A 14,791-nucleotide genomic window follows, 5' to 3' on the forward strand; every position below is an offset into this window, starting at 1 on the left:
TTCACCCCATAAGTGATTGCATTTCAGTTGTTGTTCAGTTGATCTCTCCAATCTTACTTAACTCATGTGGTTGTGAAGGCTTAATTCATATTTGTAAAGCATTTTGAGATCCCCTGATGAAAGACACTGTAGAAGGAAAATATAATAGTCAGAGCAATCAGTGTTTTATGCCTTGTTTCCCTTTCATTTTGTTCTATGATGTAGTTTTGTCAGTGCTGAAATTGGAGGCGCTCGTAAGGTGAGGGTACTTCTGAAAAGGGGAATCGATTGGTATTTGGGAAAGTAGGACCGACCACTGCAGAACTGGGTCAGGCAAGCTCTTAGCTGTTCTATCATTCAGCTTTTGTTACATAGTTTTATTGTTCAAGTGAAATAATATAACTGCTTCTAAGTTTAAAAAAATATTCAGGAGAAATGTGGATACTCCGATCCTGCTTGGGGGAATATGATGAGGCTGGGCTTCTCAGACCAAAATACATTAGGTCCCCAAGGCACACCCTAAACCTGAGCCAGGACCACCAGTCTTCTGCTAGTCAGGTACTCCCCACTACTTGGATCCTAAAACCCAAGTCTACCAGTGGTTGGACTCTTACTTCCCAATTAATTCCCCCTTTCCTCCCCTCATTCTCTCTCAATAACGTAATGCTGCCCATTCCATCAATATCTAATGCTAGGCTGTCCCTATCCCCTTAAAAAAAATCAATGTATGCAAAGCTACCAGAGTCCAATAAATCAATTAATTCTGCACCATTCCTATCAAATAATACTGAACATCCCCCTCCCTAATAAATCAATTTATACTGGGCCCACAAAAGGAGCCCTCTGCTGGGGCGGAAGAAAAGAGCAGACCGAGGATTGCCTCCTCCAGAACCAGATCCCAGTCTGCCCAAAATGAGGGAAGAGTGGGCTCTAGTTTAGGGAGGCTCTGGCCAGCCTGAAGACCACAAGTGTTGGTCTGCCTGCCCCTGCCAACACTACCTCACCAGGCATAGAAGTCTGAGTTGGACCCCTTTTGCCACCCTGGCAGAGACGACTCTGCATGTGGGCCCCTCCTGCCACCCCGGTAGAGGGCCCTGTGTGTGAATGTCCATACTGCCACCCCTCAACAGACCATTCTGCTGAGAGGCAGCATCCCCCAGAATCCTTTTCTGGGATGTCAGAAGTCCTTTCCCATACAAAGCCTTCTCCTGGGATAGTTGGTCTCGCCAGGGTCCCTGCTCCAAATAGCAGTAACTTTCATAGCCTCCCCTACTTCAGATGGTGGAAGGGGTGGGAGGACAGCCCTCTGCTAGGGCATCCTGCTTCAAACAATACCAGGCTGCCCCTTGTACATTGGGTACCCTAACAGTAGCAGTTGCCCTCCAACCCCCTAAGAACGGTAGCAATTAAGCTGTTCCTCTGCAGACTTGAGAAGAAGTGTAAAGGTTATTTTTGGTTCACATTTGAAAGGTATTTTTCTCAACCATAGAGCTCAAAACCTTTTTTGATTTGTTGTGTTTTTTTAAATTAAAAACCATACATAAAGAAGCACTTGCCTATGGAAGATTTCTTCTTGCACTGGGCAAGTGGATTTTTCAAGGCCTGCTTTTACTACTCATTGATATGAAATTTCACTTGTCTTGGCTGATTTAGGGAAACTTGGCGAAGGGAAATATCTTACCTGTTATCTATATCTATCCGTCTATCTAATCTATTTTTTCAGGCCAAAATTCCACTTCTGTTTTTGTTTGAGTTTTACGTCTAGTTAATATTAGACGATTAGACATTGTCTTGCAGTTGTTTGTATTATCATTTACCAATATAAGGCTGTTGAATTAAATACCTTATTGTATTAGCCCACACATATTAGTACAAGGAAGTAACTCTCTTGTCTGGATTTGTGCAGGAGGATTTGGAAGAAACAGCTAAATGGAAAAGAAATAGCCCTTCTTTGTATTTTTTTTAATAATAAAATTAGGGCTGTCAAAATTAATCGTGATTAATTGCACAATTAATTGTGCTGTTAAACAATAATAGAATGCTATTTATTTAAATATTTTGGATGTTTTCTACATTTTCAAATATGTTGATTTCAATTACAACACAGAATACAAAGGGTACAAGACTCACTATTTTTTATTACAAATATTAGCACTGTAAAAAAACAAAAATAGTATTTTTCAATTCACCTCATACAAGTACTGTAGTGCAATCTCTTTATCGTGAAAGTGCAACTTACAAATATAGTTTTGTGTTTTGTTTTGTTACAAAGCTGAACACAAAACCAAAGCAATGTTAAACTTTAGAGCCTACAGGTCCACCCAGTCCTACTTCTTGTTCAGCCAATCGTTAAGACAAACAAGTTAGTTCACATTTATGGGAGATAATGCTGCTAGCTTCTTATTTATAATGTCACCTGAAAGTGACACACAGTATAAATGTGATCAAGTCATGATCACTTGCACCTAAGCTACCAATAATTTCTGTGATCAGTTAAGACAAGGTCTAATACAGAATTCCCATTTGTTGGATTCAACATATTTTGAGATAGGAAATTGTCATGTGTAATATTTAAAAATTCCAAGGATTTTGACTACTGGCAGCATGAGACCTCCAGAATGTGTCACTCTGACTGAAGTCTGACATGATCATGCAGCTTTTTTTCCCCTACACATTATAGATAGGTGCTTACGGCACCAGTCATTCTATTCCCTAGTGTGACTTGATGGTCTGTGGCAGATGCCTACAAATACCCCATCTTGTGCTTTATTTGTTAGGACATTGATCTATAAGCATTCAAGGTCATTTTCTTCTGAGTTATCAATGACTCAGAAACAGTTGATGCCTTCTTTGGCATAGAATGCTACTCTTCCTCTCCTTTTGCCCACTCAATCCTTCCAGCCCACCTCTGGCCAAGGCTGCTGCTGCTTCTGTTTTCTGACTGGTCTGCAGGGAGAGCAGGGAAATACTGCAGGAGTTGATACTAGGATCTGCCAGTTTGAGCACAAGCAGGTGTGTGAGGTGGCTCTGCCACCAACAGTGGGATAGAGGAGAGACCATGAACAATGAATTTCTTCCCCCTTCATACTCCCTGCCTGATTCCCTTCACCGTGGTAGGGCCCCATCACACACTTGCTCATGCTCCAGGTGGCAGATCTTGGTCTTAACTCCTGCAATCTGTCCTCTGGGCCTGCCAGGGGCTGCTGTGGGGTTGGGAGGGCTGGGCTGGGGTTCCTAATTGCCACATGTTGTCAGTGCTACCCTCTCTGCACTTGCCAGACAAGAGGCAACAGAGTTAGCTGGGTCCTGATCCCTGCCCCAGGCTGATCTAGACAGCTGGCGACATGTGGTGAGACACACTTCCTGCCTGCCGCGGAGCAGCTGAATTAGCCCAATACCATGATTTAGCATCTGGATTAGCGCAATTCTGCCTTCCTGCTGTTGGAAGAAAATCACAGTATCAGGCTAATTTCACGATTTTCATGTAGTGTGTGAAACTGATTTACACAGGGTCTTTATTTATTAGGAATGAGACAATGGCATCTGCTTGGAAAACCGAGAATCAAGAATCGTGAATGGTCAGGGGTCAAAATTTGTGGTTTATTAGGTGTCTGCAATAAAAGCCAATTCTAAAGGTGAACTGTAGCAAATTTGTAGAATAAACTGTATCCCTTAGCTGTATTAGTAGGGACAATCCGCCTTCTTGGGCAAATATGCTGAAATGTAGTTGTGACGGGTTGGATCACAGAAACCCCCTTGGGAGCTTCCACCTAGTGTACCAAGACTACTTCTATTCCTGTTTTCCCTGCCAGCTCAGGACTCCAGCACCCTGTCTTGCTGAGCCAGACACTCCCGTCTGCTCCAACACAGACCCAGGGTCTGAATTACTTGCCCCAAAGCTGCAAGTTTACCTGAAAACAGCTCACAGAAGTGTGCTTGTCTTTAGCACTCAGATGCCCAACTCCCAATGGGGCCTAAACGTTGAGGTTGTAGACGTACTAAGAAGAATACCAGGACAACTATTACCATAGAGCATGATCCAAAGCGCATTGAAGTCATGCTCCTGATGTTAACATGTTAACTGATTTCTTGCTGAATGATCCATCCACTATGCTAGTCTAGTGGAAATAACACCAGTAGCAAAAATAGTTAAACAACAAACTAGAACAACCTGTTTATCTTACATTTTTCTGTAGTGCCCAAAAATGTAATGTCTCAGCATGACTGGGGATAATATAATTACAGCTGAGAACCAACATAGAGAAACAAAATGGGTACAAAAAGTAAATAGGGCCAGCAGTATGAACTAAAAAAATGTTTAACTATCATTTCTAACCTTTTATCTAAGCTTTATTATTTAAACACCTAATGATGCCTCATGGGCAACTTATTAAATATAAGATCTATTTCCATATATATCTTCTGCATTTTTCTTCCCATTTTTTTCATCACTAGTAATATGTTCATAGAAGCAGTCGTATTGTTTCTTGTATTCATTTTTCCCTGCTATATTATGTTCCACTTTAAGTTACAGGTTTTTGTGATGACATAATCTAATGTCCCTAGCAATAAACAATGAGGAAATAAAAAACACAAAATGATATAACAGCACAATAGCTTCTTAATGTTTGTTTTTCAAATGTGCAGTTTTGCCATTTTACATCAAATGAAATTGGTGATGATAAAGCAGAATAAAATGTAACTTGTGTTTATTCTGTTTACTGCCTGTAAGAGAGTAAAATTGTGGACCTAGTGAATATTGCTAACCATTGAATGTGGAGGAAGTTTATCTTATGGTTATGAAAGTTCTTATTGACTTTATTTAGGTAATCCTAAGTACATTTAGTGATAACTGAAGTTATATTAGGACTCAGATATTGCAAAGCACAGAAATGTAAATCCTGTTCTTGGTTACCCTCTCATAGTATGGAGCTATAGTATATTTTTACAGATGGGCATTAATTGTCCATTACTATGGTTTATTGTGTTCTGTGCTTTTTTTTGACAAATATAGTTATTTATTTAGTTTAGTAACTCAATAGAGGGAGAAGGAAGAAATGTATGAGAGTGCCTTCACTTTGTATGTAGCTAAAGATTAAAATATGTACTACTAATAACTTTAGATGAGAATTTCAAAAGCATTTAAGAGAATAAGGTGCTAGAGTCCCATTGACTTTCAGTAGCGCCTAACTTCCTTAAACACATTGAAAAATCTCACCATTAGAGTATAAGAGCAGCATATTCTGGGTAGAGTTCCTAAAGAAGAAACTTTGACAAATGTTAAAATTTACAGTTATTTTCTGTAGAAAAATTATGAACCTGACGTTTTCTAGAAACACCTATTATACATTGCTATATACACTGATTTCTCCTTACAAATACCAGAATATTTTTATCTGTAGATGTGGACAAGTTACTTATTGTTATTGATATAACTTCAAATATGTGCTAGGTGCTACACGTGTGTGTGTGTGTGTGCATATATAAAATATTAAATTACATATGAGGTCAGAAACCAAAACTTAAACACATGAAATATAAGTTAAATAGACATTATTACACTATTATTATTTATTACACTTTAGACTGTGGTAATCCACATATAAAATTTAAATAAGAATTGAGGTCAGTGGAAAACAAACATGATCCTGAGGTGTAACTCTGGAGTACCAAATATAAAGCTATATGTTGCAAATAAATCTAACATTTAATCTGTAAATTCTTTTTCAAGAAAGATAAAATGGGAAAAGATATACAATAGAGATTAAAAGTAAAAAATATACAGGATTTTGCTCCATTTTATGTTGCGTTTTGGTTGTGGTACTGCACTGCTTAACATTTTGGTCCAATAATTCCAAAATGTGTATTGTATGCTATATTGCACATTTGCAGCTTGTACTTACAACCCTTTTATTACATCCAGAAACAAGAGGCAATGGGATGAATCACAATTGAATACACTCTAGGGAATAGTTCTGTATTAGGATGACTTAATAGGTCTTTTCTACCTCTGACATCTATGATAAGGACTAGCCTAAATCAGAGAGAATTTCTCAGCACAAATGTTGTTTGAAGTATCTTGGGTAGTTTTTTTCCTTCTTTTAAAGTAAATATAGTGCAAAGTAATTTGTAACAGGGAGATGAAAATATATTTGGAAAGATTCAAGTAAACACCGATATAACTGGTGCCAGTAAGATAAATGTACAGGTGAAATGGGCCGAATCTTCATAATTGGTTGCGCGTTTTTGTATGCATATACACAGACCACAAAACCTATTTCTTGCTCATGTGAGTCAATGGTTATGTCCATTTTTGGCATACGCTCTTTTGAAGAACTGGGTCATAATTTTGGGGCATTATGTTTTTTTCCAACTGCCTGAAGCTACAATTAAAACATACAGGTCTCTTGTGAGTTGGATCCTAATTACATCATTCCACAGAATTTGAATTTATTCTCAAACCTTGTGCAAAATATTATATATAAACTATAGCCCTGGTTCTGCAACATTTAGTTAGATGTGTGAACATTACTTATGTATATAGTTTTGTTGATGTTAATGGAACTAACCATAGTGGGTGAACATCACTCTTGGAGACCTGTATGTATTGGGCACTTCTAAACTGGCCTTGCAAAATTCTGCTTGCTTGAGGTGAATAATTGTATTTTCATGAGGGAGAATAAATTATCATTTTATTTTTTCATCATGGTAGAGGAGGGCAAGTAGATTTTATGCTCTAGCTAATAAAATTTCATGACTATTTTGCAAGGTTGAACTAAATATATCCATCCATCCAGAGAAATGAATCACTTTGCCAGAATTTAAGTACAGGCATTTCTGAAGTGAAATGCAGTAGTTGTTTCACAGTGCCCAGCAATGCTACACAATAGTTTATGATAGGAAGAAATGGGAATAACTGATATGGTGTTTTTCAACTGGTCTGCAGAAAGCTGGCTGATCGCATAGTGCTGAATCTCGACTTTGTTTCCACCTGGTAAAAACAGAATAGATGGGACAGGGAGATATAATAAAAAACAAAAACAATGGTATGGTTTAACTTTTACCAAAAATGAGTGAACACTTATCACTAAAGTTATAAACATACTTTCCTCCTATTACTTTTCCATGTAAGAAACTGCTGTAGCTGACGTAAGGAGGTTACATGATTACCATTGGGAGAGGAGATGGTTTGCATGATTCCCAATAGGAAGGGAGGTGTCCATGAGGCAATCTCTATTAAATACTATATCTCTAGGAACCAGCAGAATCTTGGGAATAATTGTTAGAGAATTGTTATCAAATAATAAGGCCGAAATCTGCCAGTCTTACTCACATCAAGTACTTTCTCCATTCAAAGTCGAATTGAAATATGTGTATCTACTCATGGAATAAGGTACTAGTCAATGTAAGTGTGGCAAACTTGAGCCCCAAATAATCAGATGAAGGATCTGATTATGAGATTTTACTCAATTAGAACTTCCCTTATCTTCAGTGTGAGTTGTGCAAGACTAAAGACTACAAGATCTGACCATATTTCATTTTTGTTAAGGATGTTTTTATACTCGCCAACTGCAGAGAAGCACATTTTGTTTTTTTAAATATATTGTGATGAAATTGAAATTGATCAAAATATGTATTTTAAACATAATATATTAATTTCTTTACACTTCTTTTGCGAAAACATTAGTGAAAAAGGGGGTGGAAACGTCTTGAGGTGAATGTTTGGCATAAGTTTGTTGTTTTGGTGTACACACATGGAAACCAGTCTATCCCACTAGAAATTCATTCAGTATATTTGCATTTGATCATGTATGATTGACTTAACATACTCTTAATCCTTTTAAGAAGGGCCAGATTCTGTCCAGGGCTACAAGAGCTTCTGCAGTGCCCTCAATGTGGAAAGTTCACTGGGCAAGGCAAGATTATGGCTGCCGTGGGGGGTGCAGAGGTCCAGTACAGTCCTAAAAGTGTCCAGGCCAGTCAGGAGATGCACTGGTTCAGCATATCACCTGAGCAGCCTCTCTGAATGGCACTCCTGGGAAGCCCCTGAAAGAACTTAAAGCTGCTCCCCTGGACCCTGTGGAAGCCTTCAGAGAGCAGCAACAACATTACCTTCTGTCCTCCTGGTGGAAACACCTCTCTTTCTGGGACACCTTGAGTCAGTCTGACCCAAGGGTGGATATACCAGTTTTAATTAACTGCAGTTGGACAATAGAAATTTGTGTAGATGTAAAAGTGAGATAGGGTCCAGTGCTATGCCGTTAAAGTCAATAAGAGCAGAACGGGACCATGTTAGAAGCATCTCAGAGAATTTTTTCCTATTGTTACCAAGTTAGGTGGTAAGGAGAAAGAGAGTAAACATTTAAAAATCATAAAAGTTGGGGGATTAACCTAGGCAAATCATATGTGAAATTTTGAGAGGTAAAAGAGCCCCTTTTTTCCAATCATTTTAATTTATAAGGTGCCTTATTTTCTCAGATTCCAAAAATCCTCTACAATCTGCATTTTGTATTGGACCTTCAATTAAAATTATTTATATTTTAGTGGGGGGAAGATTAGTGAAGAGCTTGGTAGGCAGAGAGAAGAGGGCTAGGAGTTATGGGACAGGAGGAGATAATAGCAAATAGCCAATCAGTGAACAGAAAATAGAGTCCGCTGCTGAAATTTAATAAGTCAGAATCTGACAATATCATTCGCTTCCAGGAGACCATGAAGGTATGCTACTGCTGATATGGCTGTTGCTTTTCTATTCCTGGTTCCTGGGACTTGCTTCATTTGGTTTTTGGTTCTTAGATACCACAGTGATAGTTGCTTCAAGTGCACAGACTTGAAGTACTGCAGCTTCCTCTGGAGCAGAGGGTTCTAGTCACATTATAAGCCAAAGTACAACATACTGCATTCAATGTAGGAGGAGGGATAGAAAAATTTGGTCAAGGAAATCAAGACTTAAGCCTGATCTACACTACAGAATTATCTCAACGTAAGACAGCTTACATTGACCTAATTCTGTAAGTGTCTACACTACAATGTTACTCCCGCCGATGTAAATCACCGACCACACCAACTTAACTCCACCTCCACAAGAGGTATAGTGCTTAGGTTGGTGTAGTTAGGTCGATGCAGTGTCAGTGTGGACATTACATTGAGTGTTCCAACTGTCAGCCCCTGGGCTGCCACCTGGCGGGGCTGGCAGCTGTAGTTCCGCTGCCCGGCTCTGGCTGTCAGCCCCAACTGGTGGGGCTCCAGATGCAGGATTTGTTGTGTCTAAGTCATCCAAGACAGATGACTATCCAGCCTCCTTTTGAAAACCTCCAGTGAAGAAGCTTCCACATGTAGTATAGATGTGCCTTAACCTGTTGTCTAATTAAAAAGTACTATGGGATCTTTAATGTTCAGTCAATAGTAATGCATATTTATATTGTCATAGTGCAAAGGCCGTAATTGGGAGTGGTGACTTTGACAAGAGGATCTAAGGATTGTCAATAATTTACATTTTATGGTAAGGTAAATTAATAAACTTTGAAGTGACCCTTTAAAAAATTCATTTATCTCTGTTCAGCAGAGATGGAGACTGAGAGTATTCAGATTGAGTGTGTGAGATAACATCTATAGAAAAGAACAATGGTACAGATCAAAAGTTGCTCACCATACTTAACCAAAACAAATGGAAATCACTAGGTCTTTTGACATACCAGCCTCGGAGACCGAAAGGCGGCGGAAACTCCCAGAGGTTATTAGGAGGCACTAATCATGTGGCTTTTCTCCTAAACAGGAAAAGATCCTGCATGTAAATTTTAATCAAACCTCATCCTGATTTGTTAATGGATTATATCACACAAGGCATGCATGGGTGGCCAGGAATTGTATGTCTGAACATGTGAGCTGTCCCAGTCACAGGGACTTGAAAATTGGGTATAGGACACAGCAAGAGAGTTGCTCTCTGGACACTAAGTGATGCTGACAGGCTGACAAAAGAGTAGTCCAAGGGGATTGCTTGCAAGGGATGTTATCTAGTCACATTTCTTTTTTGTCTCTGCAACTCAGTTAAGAAGAGTGCTTTATCTAGTTTAGCTTATGAGAAGTATAAGTCTAGATTTGTTAAGCAAACGGTTTCTTTTCTTGTCATTCCATTTTCTCTTTCTTTTTAGTAAATCTGTTTTTGTTAAGATTATGGCTGTATGAGTAATTGTGTATAGACCTCCTTGAGGGGAGGAGAGCCCCATAACCTCTAAGGAGAGGTGGTGAAGTATAAAGAGTTTCTAGAAGTTACACCTCTCCTTCTCCCCACAAGACTGCAGCCAGTGGACACAAGGGGAGAAGTCAAAAGATTAAAGAGGAAATGAGAACTGGTGTTTGATTAGTCACTGGTCCCATTGTGCTGGGTGATCCGCAAACACAGAAAGTAGAGTGGTCTCGGTCTTGGAGGGTTTACAGTCGAAGTAGGTAGAACCCTAGAGTTTATTGTATGTGGAATGTGTCAGTTTTTTCTCTAATTTTACATATTGTCTTCATATTAAACTGTAAAAGACCCCAAACCTTTTACATAATTTATAATCATTTAACTGCAAGTACGTGCTCTAAGAACTGATTTTTCATAATGACTGATGTTGGTTCTTTGAGAGTTGCTTTGGCTTTGAGATGAGTTATGTTTTTACTAGCTTTGGTTCTCAAAGCCATAGGTATCATCAGTGTTAATTGATTGTAACTTTTAAGACAGAGATGTATTTTTAGGTGCTGAAAGCATCCGTTACCAAATGATATCCGTCTCTTTGTCCTCTCAATCTACAACAAATTTCTCCAGTGGGATCTCTTTGTTTGCCTTATAAATTGGTGGTGATTCTGCTACTTTGTTCTGTAATTTAGAAGTATTATTGCTACATTTGCTAAATTTATTTTTATAAATATTGAAATTTAATGTCTTAAAGTGCTCAACACAAATTTTGTGGCATTGAGTGTGTGGTATACAATATTTGAAGGATACTTTAGATCACAATAGCAAATTAATATTTACTCAGTTTAAGGTGGCAAGAAAACATATTAACCAGATCTCCAACTTGGATTTGTGTCTTTCCTTTTTTTTATTAGTAAAGTAATTTTATTATTTTGGGCAGGATTTTGTTCAGATCTGTAATCTTTCTAATATTTTATATCCTTCATTAGGCTTAGTTTTTCTACTTGCATTTTCTAAGTACAGCACCTCTGAACCTGAATCTGTATTTATTAGTATAATGTCACTGTGTATCTTGCCTGAATAAGAATTGAGATTGGGCCCTGAACTAGCTTGATGTAACTTTTTACCCAGCATTACCTGTCATATTTGTGTGATCGTTTTAATTCACATTTGAAGACTTTCTTCTTTAATACTTAGTTTTAGAATTAATTTGATTTGTTTTATTGCTCTCTTGTGCTAATTATGTCAGTTTGATATTTTTGATTAGTACTACATTATATAAACCAGCATATATAGGAATCAATTTAAATGATAGACTTCACAGTAGATATTCTCATGTTTTACTTTTGGGGGGTTTAATTTGGTGTTTTCTTGTGTGTGGTTTGTGTGTTGTGTTGTGTGTTTTTTTTTTTTTTTTTTTTTTTTTTTTTTTTTTTTACACATTTGGAGTTTCATGTTACTCTTTTCTCTTCCAGCATTCTTGATCTGCTTCATACAAACCACATAAAATTACCACACAACTATTCTCTCAAAATCACCCCTTTTGTCTTTGAGGGGTGCTTTTTTGGCCTTTGGTGAGTACCAAACAATACTTTACCCTGAGATCCACTTAGTTACTTTTTAGTGCACCTGACCTTCCATTACACTATCCTCCTCCCTTATTTTTATTTTCCCATTCTCTTTGTTTAATCATATTTTCTTCCTTTGTACCAAACTTTTCTTTTCTAAAGCTATTCTTGAAATTTTTCCAGTTGAACTAAGATTTTTATGGATGAAACATAATCTTTCAACTCATTTCTTCTAATACTTGTTTTAACAATGTTGTTTAGTTTTGAATTTAATATTTTGTTGTGGGAGCGTATATGCTGACACAGAACTAGCCTTATTCCTGAGGCTTAAAAGATCGGCTTTACACAAAGGCTAATGATGTAAATACATTAAAATCATTTCTGTATAATCATACTATTAATAGATAAAACTCCTTTTGCAGGGATACAGCCAGATAGTTTGTCATTTCTGAAGTGAAATGGCAGGATGAGTATAATGACCCCTTGAGAAGAGTTACAAATTATTTTGTATGGTATGTATATATACAATACAGTATATACTGTAATGTATTTAGCAACTGCTGAATATAAAATATTCTGAATTAAAAAAAACACTGCTTGGACAGACTGGAGTACAGGTGTCCATTATTTTATTTATTTTTGAAAAATACTCTCATATAAGTGTAATTACTGGGGCTCATGGATTAAGAGCTAAGGTTGTATTTCCTGCTTCCCACCCCCCTGCCCTCTGCACAAAGAAGTGCAGATGTATTTAGTTGGTTTAAATGAAATCCTTTAATGTGTGAAGAGACAAAATTAAATATGACTGTCAGATGATTCCTTTTTGGGAAATGTACAGTGGAGGTAATGTAAAAAGGATAAATCTTCGTGCTAGAAAATTAAATATTAAACATGTAACTTTAAAATGTAAGTTTTCATTCTGGTTTAAAAACTTCTCATGCCATGTAAAAGCAGTGCCGTTTGACCGTTAGTAATGAAGCTGATTGGCTGATCTTCATCTAATAGTGATCTTAATTTAATAATCTTCTGCAACCATCATGCCAAATGCAGGTGTAACCCATGCTCACATACACAACTGAAAGACCACAATAAATCCATTATATACATTTCCTTAGTAAAACTGCTTTAGTGTAACCATAGGAAATTGTCTAGGTGTGTGTATTTGTATGCTAGCTAAAGTAGAGTGATTGGTTTTTAGAGCCCTTTGCAAAGCCTGTTTGCTTCCACAATCACATGTCTCTGAAGAGGCTAACTGTAAACCCACAGTGCCTACAAGGTTAGAGCTCCAGAGGGGATGTGCTTACGCTACTGGGGAGTGTGGCTGGGGGGGACACAGCACTGGACCTGGGTGCCTAGGACAGCTGGACCACAGGATTCCATTTCCATGATGGAAAACAGACAGAGCCTGTGCCTAGGAAGTGTGCTAGAGAGATCAAGGAAAGAGACAGTGCTACAGCCTACTCAGATGATGTAAAGCTTAAGAACACATGGGACAATGTGGTGGGACCCAAACCACAGTTGCCTGGTTAGTGTCCAGCTGTGGGAGCTCTAGTAAGGCTGTGACACCGTCTATTATCAAATTGCTGTTCCATAGGTTCTTACAGACTACCCGTTAATCACCCATTAATCTTTTCTTTAAGCTACATAGGTAGACCCCCTTGAGTCTCACTATAAGGCACGTTTTTTTCCAACCTTCTATTCATTCTTGTGGCTCATTTCTGAATCTTCTCCAAGGTATTCACATCCTTTTTGAATTGTGAAAACCAGAACTGGACACAGTATCCTAGTAGTGGTTGCACCAGTGCTACATACAGAGGTAATATAACCTTTCCACTCTGGCATGATATTTTCCTGTTTATGCATTTGAAGATATATTTGCCCTTTTGGTCAGAGTATTGCACTGGGAGCTTGTGTTCAGCTGATTATCCACTATGACTCCCAAATCTTTTCAATGTCCCTACTTCCCTGATTAGTCCCCTCCATCTTGTAAGTATGGCCTACATTCTTTGTTTCTAGAAGTACGGCCTTACGTTTGGACATATTGAAAAGTATGTTGTTTCCTTACACCAGCTTATCAAGCAATCTAGATTGTTTGTAGTATTGGCCTGTCATCCTTTACTATTTACCAGTCCCCCAATCTTTGTAAATAGAGCAAAATAAATGTCATTATCCATATGAAATTTTAGTTTGTACTGACTTCGCTAGTGCTTTTTATGTAGCCTGTTGTAAAACTGGGCAAACGTCTAGATGAGTTGATATACCCTCTGGAAGACTTCTGTGTACCCCTGGTTGAGAACCACTGAATTAGGACTAGTCTGCCTTACAGCAGCCTGGCTATGGTACTGCAGCTGTGCTGCTGTAGTGCCATAGTGCAGATGCTTCCTGCATTGATGGAAGGGGGGTTTCCATCACCGTAGTTAATTCATCCCTCCAAGAGGCAGTAGCTAGGCTGACGGAAGAATTCTTCCATCAGCCTAGCCACAACTACATGGGGGGGGTTAGGTTGACCTAACTATGATGCTCAGGGCGTGAAATTTTTCACAGCCTCGAGCAATGTAGCAGGTCAATCTAATTTGTAAGGGTAGACCAGGCCTTAGCTGATGCAGTTCTATAGTTAGGATTAGTTATTGTTAATAGCTTAATCTTAGTAAGGTAAATTTTCATTGCCTGTTGGCATATAAAAAAACCCCAAACTTCTAAACTTAGAGTAGTCATAGGTTTTCCTTATTCCTATATGTGCCCCCTGTACAAGGACTGCTCCTCTACAAGAACTTAAAATGGCCTACACTAAATAGCTGGGGTTTGAGATTTGTCCCTCTTCCAACACAATGATGCCAGTGAGTGATAGCCATGCCCTATGCCTAGGAGAGGGCCATGCCCCAGAGCAGTATTTGATTTGCAAGTGCTTCTCCAGAAGAACTCAAAAAGAAAGGTAGAAAAACTTGAAACTGTTTCTCCTGAAGAGGTCCATGCATGCCTAATCAAACCCTTACAGATCCTCTGAGAAGCTCCAGGTACTGGACCCATCCCACACATTGAGTGCCTTGGTGAGCTGAGATACCACCCAAACTTT

General features: G+C 38.4%; 1 protein-coding gene across 18 annotated transcripts in view; it reads left to right on the forward strand.

Annotated features, from left to right (window-relative positions):
• The window catches only part of CTBP1 (C-terminal binding protein 1), a 416,680-nt gene that overhangs the window by 56,181 nt on the left and 345,708 nt on the right, over positions 1-14,791 (forward strand). For 8 of the 18 annotated variants that reach the window (XM_065597190.1, XM_042855560.2, XM_024106468.3 and 5 more), the window contains exon 3: positions 11,626-11,724. The exons of the other annotated variants lie outside the window; for them this stretch is intronic. The gene's annotated coding sequence lies outside the window, so the exon portion shown is untranslated. The remainder of the gene's footprint in view (positions 1-11,625; positions 11,725-14,791) is intronic. 18 annotated transcript variants of the gene reach the window in all.

This window comes from Chrysemys picta, chromosome 5, assembly GCF_011386835.1.
Source record: "Chrysemys picta bellii isolate R12L10 chromosome 5, ASM1138683v2, whole genome shotgun sequence".
Classification (NCBI taxonomy): domain Eukaryota; kingdom Metazoa; phylum Chordata; order Testudines; family Emydidae; genus Chrysemys; species Chrysemys picta.